The sequence below is a fragment of the Rhamphochromis longiceps genome, linkage group LG23 (assembly GCF_057381845.1).
Source record: "Rhamphochromis longiceps isolate RC_006_pf linkage group LG23, R_longiceps_female_GT1.1, whole genome shotgun sequence".
Taxonomy (NCBI): domain Eukaryota; kingdom Metazoa; phylum Chordata; class Actinopteri; order Cichliformes; family Cichlidae; genus Rhamphochromis; species Rhamphochromis longiceps.
The window spans coordinates 23,894,150-23,910,372 of record NC_140578.1 but is presented as its reverse complement, the minus strand read 5'-3'; the positions used below and the strand labels follow the sequence as shown (position 1 = coordinate 23,910,372).

The 16,223-nt window shown below is 41.4% G+C and overlaps 1 non-coding gene across 1 annotated transcript; it reads left to right on the top strand.

Moving 5' to 3' along the window:
- The first annotated feature begins 790 nt into the window (after positions 1-790).
- trnar-ccu (transfer RNA arginine (anticodon CCU)) lies at positions 791-863 on the top strand. The gene has a single exon. It is a non-coding gene; the product is annotated as a tRNA-Arg (tRNA).
- The last annotated feature ends 15,360 nt before the right edge of the window (positions 864-16,223 follow it).

Here is a 16,223-nt window from a genome sequence, read left to right as displayed (position 1 = left end):
AAAAAGTTTGTGCATTTGTATGCAGATGTGAACCTACACTGACATCTGCAGGATTGAGGCCCCCGAGGGCGACAAGGTGGCCCAGTTATCTTAACTTAAATCTGATTTTCAACACAACCGGTCTTGTATTGTGCATCCTTGGTTCAGAACTGACTGGCAGGTAAATAATACAGAACACACCTGTTATGTATTTGCTCACGCGGCAGATGTAAGGTCATATTCTCTCCATTAACTCCATGTGGCTCACTCTACCAGTACACAGGGTTTGATTTAGCTTCCCGTGAACTTAAACTGAGGGACTGTACATGGTTGAGTAGAAATCCACTTTAAAGACAGTCTTTGTGGGTCAGGTTAACTGTGAAAAACTTTATAAAATTGTCTTGTCCAAGGTAGTGCAGCTATGCAGATCATGTGTGGTGTTTGAGACATGGGTGAAGAGAGGGAGGTGTTTCAGGATGGGAGTGATGTCTCACTCAGTTGTTTATATGCTAAATTTAAAGTGGGCTTATTAAGCTTTTTCTAGTTTTCTGTCATGTGTGCACTCACCATGCACTTTAGTATACCTTGCTAGTACCAAGTTAAACTTCTTAATATTTAATTATAAAAATCTTAGTTTCTCCCTGGTCCTTGTGAGGTTTCATGAGTCTCCACAGGAACAGAAATGACGCTCAAACAAAGTGGAGCTGAGAGCACAGCTCCTGTGCTGTTCTCTGAGCTCTCCATTCATCTGCTATTCACAATATACCAGCTGTACACTGAACAATCACAGCGTGTTTAAAGGGCATGTCTAGCCCCAGTGGCCTAATGGATAGGGCACTGGCCTCCTAAGCCAGGGATTGTGGGTTCAAATCCCACCTGGGGTGATTTTTCAGCAGAGTGTCGCAGCATAACTGGCCCATAACCCACAAGTTTATGGATCGAAGCCATCCTCTGCTAGACCTTTTAGACAGTTGGCTTTAGAGGCTGTATAATGTGTGAGGGTATCTCTGTAGGACTAACTGGGGCAGAGAAGCCCCACCCACTTGCTTTTCAAAACTATTTGTGAGGGGCATCCAATCAGAATAAAGTTCACTTAAGGGGAGAAAAGCTAAACTGGCTTTTTGCAAACAGAAGAAACCATAAGGGGGAACACTGAGGCCCAGTATAAGATAAGGTATTCCACCATAATCGCACTAGTTTTTATCGAGTGGAAGTTACTGCAGGCATCTTTTAGCTAAACACCAGAAAAGCTCAACTGTGTCAGCAAATAATTTATTCAACTTCTTTTGCTGCCAAAACCTTGTCTCACCTCGAGAGACAAGAATGTCTAATTCTATGTCAAATACTTCACGTGAGTTTTACAAGTCCTTGTTCACCTGTAAATTGAGAAGTGTGAGCCTAAACGAGCCGACTGCAAGAATGCAACAAAGTAAACTTTCTCTGCCGAGACTGAAGTCTGCAGGTGTGATTGCACCTTCGCTCGACTTTAATCCCATTTCCTAAAATCTGCGCTTCCTGATGAAAATCCACTGCGTGCCTACAATTCACACAGCTTTTGTCACATTAGTCAACAAGGCCCTGTGACTACAGGCTGTTTACAAAGTGAAGCCTCTCTCCTCTCTGTCACGTCGCGCTGCGACTGGAGGGGGAGCCGCGCAATCAAAGCTCGCCGAACACACGTCATCCTTTGAGGGGGTCTTTGAAATCTGGCCCTCATCCGCACACGGTGAGCGCATCACGCCGCATTAGACAGTTTGTGGAATAAATATTTGACGGCCGGCAATATCACAAGATGCAGAGGAACCTCCTAGCACGCAGCTGTTCGCCCCCCCCACTCCCAATCACCGTCTCCCCTCCCATCCTTTATCCTCTGCCCTGCCTGCCTCCTGCAGACAGAGAGCTGGTTTAAAGCTCAATTGTGCATTTTGCAGATAAAGTAGCAAAACTACTAGAGGCGGTGTTGTGAGCGCTCGTTGCCAGGGCAACACTGGTAGGGAGACCTGGTTCTCCATTACTACTTAATTTAGGCGCTCTAATTGCATTCCACACAATCTGTGGCCACAGCGTTACGCAGAGGAAAGGAAGGAAAAGTTAGGGCGGGGGAATGGTTGGGGGTCGTTCCTTGGTAAACCCCCGCCTGGGAGCACATGCACAGCGAAGACGGGGCAAAATGGCTTTGAAATTTGCTTTTTATTGCTTTTTTGTGGTGGTAGAATGTTTAGCTTAAACATGAACCGCACCACTAAATTTAAATGTTACTCTTCTTTTACTCTCAAGAGTGTCTTTAATTCCCAGTCGCTGAAAATTGGTGAATATCATCAGAAGTTAAACGTATTGTCTAATGTGTGATAGAAGGAGGAGCTTCTGAGGGAGAGGCTGTGTAATAATGAGAAGTCTGGGGTCTGAATCTTAAACAATCAATAATATAGCAGGTGTAAGATAAAATGAATAAGCAGAAACTCCCCACCGTCACCAAGCGCTGCTCATATAAGTATAATATAAACGGAGTAACCACTGGTTGCTTGGGGAAAATGTGTGGTCTCCAACCGGTTGGTGAGTGGTTGCTGGCAGCTATGAAATTGATTGCTAAATGTCCCATTCATGTATGCCCAGAGACTAGTCAGAACCACCTGACCACCTCTGGTCGGTAGAGAAGAATGACTATTCCTCTTATTGAGGGACGTTTAAGGAGGTATATGTTCCAGCGGATCGATCCAAATATTGATAGTATCGATACCAATGCTGGTATTTATTTTGGATAGATACTGCTACTTTGTTTGTATCCTCTAAGTTTAGCATGTAGCCCAATGAATTGTGTTAAATCATTTTCTGCATATGAAAAAATATACCTCAAACATGCACTATGTCTGAACCTTTTTGCATTGACTGTCACATCTGTTTATTTATATCCTGTAGCACATTTAAACAACAGAAGATGACCCAAAGTGCTTTAGTGACAGACACATTTATGTTCCAGCTCTCCAAAAAAAGCCAGTTTCAGAATACTTTTGGTTGTTTTGACTACAGTGGGGCAAAAAAGTATTTAGTCAGCCACCGATTGTGCAAGTTCCCCCACTTAAAATGATGACAGAGGTCAGTAATTTGCACCAGAGGTACACTTCAACTGTGAGAGACAGAATGTGAAAAAAAAATCCATGAATTCACATGGTAGGATTTGTAAAGAATTTATTCGTAAATCAGGGTGGAAAATAAGTATTTGGTCACCTCAAACAAGGAAAATCTCTGGCTCTCACAGACCTGTAACGTCTTCTGTAAGAAGCTTTTCTGTCCCCCACTCGTTACCTGTATGAATGGCACCTGTTTGAACTCATCATCTGTATAAAAGACACCTGTCCACAGCCTCAAACAGTCAGACTCCAAACTCCGCCATGGCCAAGACCAAAGAGCTTTCGAAGGACACCAGGAAAAGTATTGTAGACCTGCACCAGACTGGGAAGAGTGAATCTACAATAGGCAAGCAGCTTGGTGTGAAAAAATCAACTGTGGGAGCAATCATCAGAAAATGGAAGACATACAAGACCACTGATAATCTCCCTCGATCTGGGGCTCCACGCAAGATCTCATCCCGTGGGGTCAAAATGATCATGAGAACGGTGAGCAAAGATCCCAGAACCACACGGGGGGACCTGGTGAATGACCTGCAGAGAGCTGGGACCAAAGTAACAAAGGTCACCATCAGTAACACACTACAACGGCAGGGAATCAAATCCCGCAGTGCCAGACGTGTTCCGCTGCTGAAGCCAGTGCATGTCCAGGCCCGTCTGAAGTTTGCCAGAGAGCACATGGATGATACAGCAGAGGATTGGGAGAATGTCATGTGGTCAGATGAAACCAAAGTAGAACTTTTTGGTATAAACTCAACTCGTCGTGTTTGGAGGAAGAAGAATACTGAGTTGCATCCCAAGAACACCATACCTACTGTGAAGCATGGGGGTGGAAACATCATGCTATGGGGCTGTTTTTCTGCCAAGGGGACAGGACGACTGATCCGTGTTAAGGACAGAATGAATGGGGCCATGTATCGTGAGATTTTGAGCCAAAACCTCCTTCCATCAGTGAGAACTTTGAAGATGAAACGAGGCTGGGTCTTCCAACATGACAATGATCCAAAACACACCGCCCGGGCAACAAAGGAGTGGCTCCGTAAGAAGCATTTGAAAGTCCTGGAGTGGCCTAGCCAGTCTCCAGACCTCAACCCCATAGAAAATCTGTGGCGGGAGTTGAAAGTCCGTGTTGCTCGGTGACAGCCCCAAAACATCACTGCTCTCGAGAAGATCTGCATGGAGGAATGGGCCAAAATACCAGCTACTGTGTGTGCAAACCTGGTAAAGACCTATAGTAAACGTTTGACCTCTGTTATTGCCAACAAAGGTTATGTTACAAAGTATTGAGTTGTATTTTTGTTATTGACCAAATACTTATTTTCCACCCTGATTTACGAATAAATTCTTTACAAATCCTACCATGTGGATTCATGGATTTTTTTTTCACATTCTGTCTCTCACAGTTGAAGTGTACCTCTGGTGCAAATTACTGACCTCTGTCATCATTTTAGGTGGGGGAACTTGCACAATCGGTGGCTGACTAAATAATTTTTTGCCCCACTGTAAGTCACTGCTCTCCCCTACAGAAGCTCGCTTTATAGTATAAAAGTATCAGTACTGATATTGGCAATACTGGCCCTGTATTTACTTTTACCGTATTGCGCGGCACTCATAACAAGTTATTTTGGTGCTTTTCCAGACTCTCTACCTTTGCTTTTTGTTAGTGCCCGTTCTGTTGAGGTGCAGAACTTTCAGCTATGAAAACATTGTTACACCACCTGGCTAGCTAGTATTATCCAGATTGCCATTTGACAGTATAATATTGTAAATGTACGATAGTGGCTTGAAGTATACCTGTTATTTGTAGATTATAATTTGTTATGTCATATAATTAGAGCTATCCCATTCCATTGAATTTGAGGACGACTGGTGGGTCACTAAGTTGCTTTAGACTTTTAAAGACTGTGTGTCTATGTGTGTGTGTGAAAAAGAGATAGAGGGAGGGAGTGAAAGTGGAGTAAAATTGTTCTAATTGTTCAAGCTTCTGGCCTCAGAGCTCTTATTCCCTTTCAAAAGCAGTGCGCACACACAAACACACACACACGCATGCAGCCCTGCAAGCTTCACCGTCCCTTTGAACCTCCACAGGCCGTGGCCCTGAGAGAAAGCTGGCCCACGATGCTTTTCTTCAGCTGGGGGTTTGAAATGATTGGTAACTGTTGAGCCAGTGTTTTCAGGTCCCTGACCCCCAGCACTGAAGTGCTACAGACACTAGATCCAACATAGCCCCAATTATCCTGCACTCTCTCCAGCCACTTCAGTGACCTGGCGAACACCCCGCCTCAACTACACGGCAAAAAAAGAGAAAAAAAAAAAGCTGACAGTCTTTGTGCTGTGAAGGTACTGCTTTAAAAAAATGAAGAAAACGTGTTTAACTTTGAATGCAACAAAGCAGAATTTGGACACATATAAGCCATACATTTGTAACGCTATTGTGAATGCAGCACAGGTGAATCAGCCTATTGCATCATCAAAGCCTCTGTGAGCTGCTTCGAAAGCTGCTTTTAACTCGCCCGAAGCACAAACTATCACAAGCAATCGCAAAACCTGAAAGAAACGCAAGGACTCAACATTTTCCACATCCAGTACTCACATTACAAAACACAGAGACGCACAAGGAAGGAAAATAATGTCAGACAAGGTGTTCTGATCACAAGGCATTTCCATTTTTCAGGGATTTACAATCGATATGGATGCCATCCAGCCTCTGGTCTCCTGTGCATTAGAAACTGTTTATTTCCCATCCAGGACGGTTATTGTAGAACAGCTTTAAGATAAAAAAAAAAAAAAAGAGTTACAGATTCAGCTCTCAAGGTTTCTTGCCTCTATCTGTGTATCCAAGCCTGGCAAATCCTGGTTTAGCAGGAATTATACGGAGAATCTTCTGGAACACACGGCACAGAGTTAGGCCAAGTTTCATACAATGTAATACAAAGAAGAAATCAAGTAAATTTCAAAGGTTTCCACTAAAATAATCCCTAAACATTGTTTTGATTGTATTTTGAATCCTTGAGAATGGAGCTGCCAGGCAGGAGGAAAAGAGGAAGACCACAGAGAAGATTCATGGATATAGTGAGAGAGGATATGCAAAGAGTTGGTATGAAAAAGAGGAGGATGGAAGGGATAAGGTGGCAAGTGATCTGCTTCGACCACCCCTAAAGGGAGCAGCTGAAAGAAAAAAGATCCTCTAGATGAAAGACTTGAAATGTGAAATTAATGAAAAAAAGATCTAAAGGTGAAAAAGTTTAAATTACTCACTGAGTTTAAGTTACATTTGTCTCTAAAGCGTCATCGTTATGACACTGCTGTTCTTAAAATGGCATCATTGCCAAATTAAGGTATCTTTTTGTGCATGCTTACCCAGCAGTTAGATAACATCAGGCTGGTCAGTGTACTACTTTTGAGAGATGGGATCCACCACCAGCACCACCCCGTAATCTCCTGTTTTCATTACACATATCATTTGGGCCGATATTTAAAAAATGTATATTGCGTACCACTTTTATGCAGATGATACCCAAATTTACCTTCCTCTTATACCTGGCTACAACTCATGTGAAAATTTTTTAACCTGCTCTCAAAACATTTTCTCAAACTCATTATCCACTATCCGTTCAGATCTTGTGCCCCTGGCATTATTTCATAGACCTCAGGTTAAACTCAACTTTCTTCAGTTAGGACTTTTAACTAAAGTTAGTTAATTTCTCAAGTTAATTTCTTTCTTTAAAGACCAAAAGAAAGCCATTCATGCTTTCATTACATCTAGTTTGGATTTATGCATGAAAGCATGATCATATTTCACTCATTCTTAACTTTTTGCACTGGCTTCCTGTGAAGTACACGACCAATTTCAAAATTCTATTGCTCACAGGGACCAATTTCAATTTGCAACTCCCAGCAAACACTTGCCAACAGTTTTCATGAATACACACTTCCTTTGGCAACCAGTGGTTACCAGCAGGTTGCAGACTGGTCTCTAGGCCTGCATGAATGGGGTCCACATCCAATAGTTGGAGAACCAGGTGGTCAGAGTCGCCCAAAGTCAGCTTCAGTTCACCCACCAGCACCTAAAAGAATGGATATATAAGATAAGATAACCTTTATTAGTCCCACTTATGGATGGATGTAAGGAAGGCCCAGGCCAAAAACTAGCTATCCACTGCTGCAAGCACAATAACATAACTTCCCAAGCACCTGCAAATGCAACACAAAACTAGTTGCAACAGACCATCATACACGGAGTGTGTGCCAACCCAAACCAAAGACCCAAAACTTGAGTTTCATCAGGTAATGAAAGAAGAGGCCAGTAGGCTTTAACTAGTCTGAGTCACAGAGGAAACGCCACTTGTTTGTATAGCAGAATCACTCTAACCACATTTATCTGTCAAGTGCTCTTTGCTTTCAGCTTAAATAGTTTTTGTGCCGATGTGAAGTGTTCTGGAAGGATTAACCTTACACTGTTATCGGGCAATTCAGTGTAAGTATATCTCAGATGATGCTTTGGCATTGCAAAAGCAATTTTACAAGCAGTGCAACAAATTAAAAAAACTGCTTTCTACAGGGACAAAAGAAGAAAAGTAATACAAAGCAGTAATGTGAAATTATTTTTTTCGGTTTCAGAACTGCTTTGTATTTAACATCTAGTCAGTCATATTTGATACATCAGTTTTTGTGAGTTTTTGAGACTTCTACATCTTTTTTCTCCCCCCTCAAAAGCATAAATAAACCTATAGAAATTGGACAGTGCATTTTTAATCAATAAACTACAAAAATGGCTGCTGTAGCAAACATAATACAAAATAAAACTTATATATGCAAATAAATACATATTTTTTAATTTTTTGGGGGGGTCAATAGAAGGTCAGTTTTCAAAAAATATGAATTTTCTGCCAATTTCATGGTTTGCAGTTCTGTCTTTTAAGGGTTAAGAGAAGACTGATGCTGTGAAACAAAGTTTGCAATGCGTGCACAGGTTAGTTTTTCAGTTTGACAGCACAATGTGTGCACTTCAGTATCTGTAGGTTCATGTGTGCTCAAATGTGTGAGAAACCGTCTCCTCTTAAAGGATCTGTCACCTTCCAAAGGTCGCCGGCTGAACTGGCTGTGAGCGAGCGTGATTGTATATGATGGGATCTCTGTGTTTGATACGGAGTTTCAGTGGCTGTATGGAGGAGGAGGCTGGAGGTTGTGACCCCTGTGACTCTCTCCGACCTGTCCTTTGTCTCTTCTCACCCCGGTTCCCTCACCATCCACCCCCATGTGCCCTCAGCCCCACCAACAATGGGACCTCCTGGGTGAGAAGGAGGAGGTGGGGTGCAACTCTTTTATGACTTCTTTGCCATTTTTCTCTTCCTCCACCCCATTCGATTTTCAGTCCCTGTCTCATCCTCTGGAGTCGGGGGCCACCATTTATATCGTTGCCTGGGAATTAAGGTCCCGTGGCCCCTTTTGTTGCGAGGTGGGCTGTGGCAGCGGTGGCTGGGGCAGGGGGCGAGCGGCAGAGGAGGGCTGCCCTTTGTTCCAGCCAGCAGAGTGGGCTTCAGTTCCCACAGAACTTGGGGGCTGAGGGGAGGCCCCAGCCCCCGCTGCATGACAGCGATGAGGTAATGTTTACAGAGCTGCGTGCCCTCACACATGCAGCGTCCATGCATTTATGAGGCCTGCAGTCAACAGACATAGACAAACACGGCCACGTTCAACCAGAACTACATAAACCTCTGTGTGTCTGTGGTGCCATAGTCTTTGTCCTATCGTAATGAGATTTGACCTGGATGATAATGTCAATGGTTCCTTGTTTTGTAATAGTGACAATAGTGTAATAGTGTGCCCATTTACTTGACTTTATTCACCGTTTCGGGGTCAAAATGCTCCTTCAATTCCCCAAAGCAAAAACAAGCAAATTACAGTGCAAAGCTGATTTTCTTTGTATTTCACTGAGTACCTTGTTTCCAGCGTGCGAGGAAACACACTGATTAAGTCTTGGTAATCTTTTTCTGAGTTTTGGTAAACTGGATAAGTTGTCATGCTGCTCCCTCCTTGTACTTTTACACAAGTTTCACTGGTTTACACCTGTTCTCTGACAGCTGCCAAAAGGTATTTAGAGAAAATAGAAATCTAAACTGAAAGCTGAAGAAAAAAACTAGATGAAGGAAAAAAAAATCTTCACAGAGTACTGTAAGTAAAAAAAAAAAACATGCTCATCAAGTATTAGAAGAGTAGGACATGAATATAAATAAAGTTCAATTTCAAGCCTCCTATTTATCCAAAGCTTCTTAACAAAAGACAAAAACCCCAAAACGAGTTTGCTGAGGAGGTCAAAGATTTAGGCCTAAACACAAATACTCTACATATGATAAAACATGTTTTTATACAGTACCATTGCTTTCCATTTACATTTAAGTGCAAGGCAATTTTTTGGGAAGGTATTCAAGGCCACCATTGTGACCTTCAAAATAATTGCTGTGGTTTAAGAAACAACGTACTTTGAATTAGGCAGAATATGAATATGAATAAGGAAACTGAGCCTCGTGCAAGAAATGGTGAGCACATAGAGTTCCTCTGCTTTTTGTTCTGACCTTTTTTGTATGCGCTGGATTCTGGCATTGACTAAAATCCTTGCAGTTCTCTTAACTGATCTCAGTTAAGACTATGTCGTCTTGGATACTTTGGAAGTTATTAGAGAGTTTGGTGGTCCAGTACTCAGGAAGCGAATGTGTGCTTTTTTTCCAAAGACGTGCATGAGCCAGGTGAGTGGCTGCTGAGATGTTTCAAGTATCTGAGATCACTTAAAAACAAAGACATCATACCTCAGTTTGCGATTAACTTTCCGCTTCTCTGCATCCTCGTCCTAACACACCTTTAAAAGAATCACTCTGTCAACAAAAATATATGTCCAGGGCTCTGAAAGTGAAACATTAAACAAGGAGCTTAGTAGAAGGAGTTGAACATGATTCATTGAAGTATACATGATTCAACTATACTATCTGGTGGTTAGACTCTGATGGCCCATCACAGCAGAACAGAATCCAAGGTGTGGGAAGATATGGGCAGGGTTTCCTCCTCCAGAGTCTAGACACTGGTGGTGGTGAAGATAAGATGGAGGCTTGGATGGAAGTCTGTGGACTTGGTGAGGCGGAGATGGGTTGCATGAAGGGGCCTGCAAGGGAGAAGGAGAGATGAGCACTGCGATTTAAAGTACGCAGAGCTGAGGATGATTGGCTTGAAGAGAGCGGGCAGAAAGATGATTGGACTAGAGTTTTACAGTGTGGGAAAGTGGAACTGATGTAAAGAATAAAATTGTAGCTAAACACCAAAGGAAAGCAGACAGATGAGTGAACATAGAACTTATTATTGAATTGAACTATGACTATAACAAGCAGCTGTATGAGCAAGGAAAATCAACTTTATCAGGTGATAAAGTCATTAAAATAATTATATCTGTTGATTTGCCAATCAAGCTCCTCTTTTTGGTGGCATCTCTCCATTTGTTGGTCACGCCTCAGAAAATTTCAACACATTATGTAGTGTTATATAAAGGGGGCGTTATCTCAACAATCGACCACACACCTTCAGTTTACGAGCAAATAGGATTTATAATAATAGCGTCTGGAGTTGCACGAGGCCCATTGTGTCCCATATTACTATAGACTCTTTCCAGTGTTCTTGATGTATGTGCTGTTTGCTGATTACTTATAGCATTAACAGAAAACAGTCTGACCAGCCTTCAGCTGCAGTTAAGTCGAAAGAAGCCAAGAAGCTGCTGTTGTTATCTCCCTCCTATCATCACACACACACACACACACACACACACACACACACACACACACACACACACACACACACACACCCTTCCCTCCCCCTTCCTCCCCAAATATTTAGAAGCTGTTGAGCTGTTGATGCCCGCAGCTCTGACAAGTTAGAGTTCATTTAGAGTTGCAAACATAACTACTGTATTAGAGTGCATGAGAGGAAAACACACACAGAAAAAAACACACACGCGCACACATCAGCAAATCTGGCTCAAGTCGTCTATTAACTGTTACTGTAAATCCAGATTTTTTGCTTCTTATTTTGGGAGAAACTCGCCCGTATTTGCTGTGTCGTCGCAACTTTTTTTTCCTTGTCAGTTAAAACAAATCAGCCAAAATCTACAGGAACAACTGTGAGATTTAAATTCACCTCAGCGGTGTACTGAGCCTCAATATTTCTTGAGTTTTGGTCCTTGTGTATTTCTTTTCCCACTTCTTCTTCTGCTTGCATCACCTTTTCTTTCTCTGGATAGACCTAAATACCCTGCATTTTCTATCTCTCTTCCCCCTTCACCTCTGGACTTACAAGTGTAGCGATTTTTCTGGCTGTCACAAGGTGAAATTGTAAAAGATCAATTTACACAAGCTGAACTGCAAGAAGAGTTATTGACACAGCTTGACCCATCGGCGCACTTCTTTCTCTCCCCTTCATCCATGCATTCTCTTCATCTCGCTCTCCTGTGGATCCCCCTCCTCTCCTGCTGCTTTCCTTTTCTTTTTGTCTGGTCTTTTACTCATCGCACCCTCATTTAGAGTGATATAGTGAATACCTGCAGCCTCTGGGCTCACGCATTGCAATTACTGAAGGCAAACAGCTTGCAAAGACAGATTAACAAATTAAACTAGTTCTAGTTTCGAGCTGTGCATGTGAATCTCACGTATAAGAAAGCTTAAGGTTTTGATCCCAATGATGAGTTTCGATTAGTAGAGTGAATTTAAGCAGAAATCAGGATGAAAAAAGCTTTACATTCATGAATATATCGTCAAAATACATTTTTTTTAAAATCATTGAACAGCCACTGTAATTTGGCAGATGATGTAATTATAGACCAAAGTTAGAGGTTTGTATCTTAAATGATATTAACTGCATTTTTAAATATAACTCTACAGACAGTTTTCTAATAAAGTTATGTGACACAAAACATCAGTAAATAGCAAAGTATTAAATAAAGAACCATTTTATTCATTTTATATTATAGTAACACTGGTTGATCCACTTTACCTTATATTGCATTATATATATATATATATATATACTGTATATTTTGTGCAGGGTGGGCGCTCTGCAGTGCAGCTTCAACAGCAGCTAACTTTCAGTAGTAGTAGTTCAGTATCTCGTCACAGGATGCTTTGACATGCAGACTAAAGGGGCTAGGAATCAAACCACTGACCTTCCGATTAGTAGACAACCCGCTTTACCTCATGCTATGTAACAATACACAGATAAGAACCACATCTCAAGTGTTTGGTCAGTAACGCCACATAGCGTGGAGTTACATTCATTCCCACACACACATACAACACATGAAGTGCTTCGACAGGAGCATCAAGTCAGGCACTATATGAATAAGATAATAAATAAGAATATTGCACCTGATGTCTCCACGTTATTGCACACAGATATGACATGAGAGAAGGTACCGCAACATAAAATACATATGTGATATTGCGCATACTGTTATGAGGTTGTTAGACATGAGTATTGACCTTAACCTGACTGAAATGCCCTTAATGGGACCTTTAAGAGAGCTGTGCATAAATGAATATGTGCAAACTTGTATGAATTGATGCAATGTTGTGAAGACAAGTGGGCCGAAATTCCTCTGCAGTCGTGTAATAGACTGATAAAGTCACAGAAAATGATTACTTCGAGTTATTGCTGATAAAGGTGGTTGTACCAACTACTGAATCATTGGTTAGTTTTTCACACATTTGTTATCTACGTGTCATGTAATGTTCTGAGGTTGTACTTACCGCATCATAAGACCTGGTAAGGACTAGAAATGATTTTTTTAATATGCCCTGATATGTAAAACCTTATAATTAACAGAGGGTGTACTCTATTTTCAAGACGCGAGGACTTACCCTGTTGAAATTCACCAAATCTGACCAAATCTGACCAAATCTGACCAAATGTGAGATCTAATCTTTCTAATCTTTCCATCTGCTTTTCATATACAGTGTTGAGAGTTGAACAAATCTTGGCCATTTGTGTATAAAACAACAACATTACATTATTTTATCCTACTAAACACTTGAATTTGGTCATGACAATGCTTTGACATCGCAGTGACCGTGTACTTTAAAAACCACAAAAACTGCTGTTTGGTGTCATTGCTAGTCAGTATCTAGACCCCAAAGCCTCTTTTCCTCTAGTACCTAAGTGGCAAGTTGATCCGAGTAGATACTAAAGGAAAAGGGGCTTCAGTCACCAATTTGGACCCAGATGGACCATTTCTTTTTTACTCTGCACAACATTTCTTTATAGTAAAGTTATTCTCCTCCTGAAGAAGGATGTATGTAATCGGTTCTGTTTGTCTGTCTTTCTGTCTTTTTGTCGGGTTGTTAGCAGTTCAACGTCCACACTTTTCAAGATATCATCATCAAATTTTATGTGACGGTAGATGCCAATAAAAACTTGAGCTGATTTAGGAAAATCAGTAAAAACTTTATATTACCCACAGTCTTTTTAGGCTCGTCTTTAAACTTCACAACAATAAACTAGACCTTGGGGGACACGAGTATCTAGTTTGGCTAAGAATTTGACCTTGACCTTCTATGTAAGCACCGAAGCTCAATGTTGACCTTGAAAAAGAATATCAAGAAACCGTATCCAGTAATATATGAAATAAAAGAGCCGTACAACATGCTTTTTATTGTGTCAATTCGATTCTCTCTGAGGTCACAATGATGCCATAACACGCTAATGTCATCATATTGTAATAAACATGTCATAACACATCATAATACAAGTTATAGTGCTGGCTCTTGTTATAACGTGTGCGCCTTTTTCCTTTGTCTTTGGATTTGACAAATACAGTTCTTATTTTTATGGGCAGTAAGAGTTGAGGGTTTCTTCACAAACAGTATATAACATGTACCTAAGTCTATACAATACATGTATAAACTACAACCAAGGCTAAAAGACAGAATGTAAGCTCTAGAAAACTTTACTTACTAATCATAACAAGTTTCACGTATAAACTAAGCAGCCTCCTAAATTTTGTGATGAACAGCTGTTTAGTGTCCTTAGGGTAGAGAAGAAAGGAAAAGGAAGAGTTTCCATTTTATTACGTAGCTTCATGCTCATAGAAAACTTTGCCTTCCTCCTTTCAAAAAGATCAGAATCAGAATCATAGAGCTCTCGTGTGAAGGTCACCACTGAGCCTATTTGCGCTTACAAAAAGTCACTGTGCTCTGTTTTGTGGCTACTGTCCTACAAGTGGGGATTTCCTTCAGCCCCCTTATGTGGTAGATGCTCGATAGCGGCTTCAACAATGGCTGCTATTGTTGAGTCTAATCCATAACACTGATATGATGCTAATGAAGGGATGTGTAATCATTATCCGTGGCCTGGCCCATGTTTTTGCACTCTGAGAGGATTTATGTGCGAATCCAGTGATCAGGGTTAATCTTGTTTCAGTTTCAGGTCAACTTAGACACAGCGCTGCTTTTTTTTTGGCTGTAGTGTTTTGGTGTGTGCGGTTTGAGCTTTGCCTCTCTCACTGCGCGTGAGGGCAAATGTGGATGGTTTTTTTTTGCACATTTGGGCGAGCTTTAACGCAGTTTGAAGTGCAGATTTGATTCTGTCAGGTCACAATCTCGGATCCTCTTCCCTCCTCAAATACAACATTTGCAAATAAAAACAGAAAACCGTAAATGTATGCATGAATTTTAGATTGTGAGCCAACTGTTTGACAGCCGAGAAGAGTCGAGATGTTCACTTATTTGATCCCCAACCGACTAAATTTGGCACCTCAGAATAGGAAGATGGTTGAACGTCTCCTTGAACCCATTTATGTGAGGAAACAACAAAGTAGCCCATCAGCTGTCATATGCTGGAGATCAGGACAGAAAGGACAGCTATTTTCACTCTCACACAATTTTAACAACTTTGCACTATTTCGCTGTAAGGTAAGAGTACATACTGAACATATCAGTCTTTTATGAAGCATTACATCTACATTAGTATGCAGTCATTAACACTGACTTGATCAATAAGTTCATATGCAACATGTTTAATGGCAGCATATTCATAATTTATACATTATGGATTGAAATGTTAAATAAAGTATTACATGGAGTAAAAACTAGTTATTAATGATCAACAAACAACTTAGATGCACTTCTATGCATTTATAATGACTACAGGTATGCACTTATGACCTTTGAGTGTATCAAGCCTCGTTAATTTTTGTGATTCTTGGTTCATGCAAGGACTGTAAGTTCTGCAGGACCTCGAGACTCAAACACAACTCTCAGATATCCTCACAACTTGTAAAAGGGAACAGACAAAAGCACAAAGTGATGGCGAACATATACATATTTAAAGCAAGATGCGAACTCAAGCCCTTTCAGGTTTACAGAATAACAAAAGTAGGACCAGAGTCTGACTTTGTAGGAGGGGTTTAAGAAAGAGACAGGAGCCATGGGGTACTTTAATCTTAAATATATTGATTTTATATTGAAACACCATAAATAGACTCTCGGTAATGTTAAGCTCTTATCGTAGGAAAAATATTTCTGGGATGTCTAAGACTTCCTCTGGTTTGTAGTCAGTTAGCCACCTTGAGCCAGATATGTCGGGCTCATTTCCAAAGTGCTCCAGGTGCTCTGTTTTCACACAGGTGAGCTCAGGTGAATTGGAAGAAAAGGGTATGTTTTCCTCTGGCACACGGAAAACTCAGAGTATCTCCTCGGGGGTAAGGAGGTGATTAGGCTCAGGGGTGGCTCGCCAACCCCTTCGCCAGTTAGTGGCAAATCCGAATTGATGAGCATGAGCATGTCCATGGAATCTCAATTTCCTGTCTTAAAAAGGAGTTCTTCCTTCCCACTGTTGCCAAGTACTTCCTCAGAGGGAGCCGTCTCATTGATGAGGCTTCCTCTGTATTACTGTAGGCTCTTTACATGACAGCGGGGAGAAACGGGAAGATGCTCACAGAACGAGGCTCAGCCATCTGCCTTGATGGCACAGGAGGGTGAGGGGAAGCAGAAGCGAGGAAAAGAAAGAGAGCAACAACAAACAGCAAACAGGAAAATAAAAAAGTCTCACAATTTCTTCTGCTACTGACCAAACACAGGCCTCTAAATC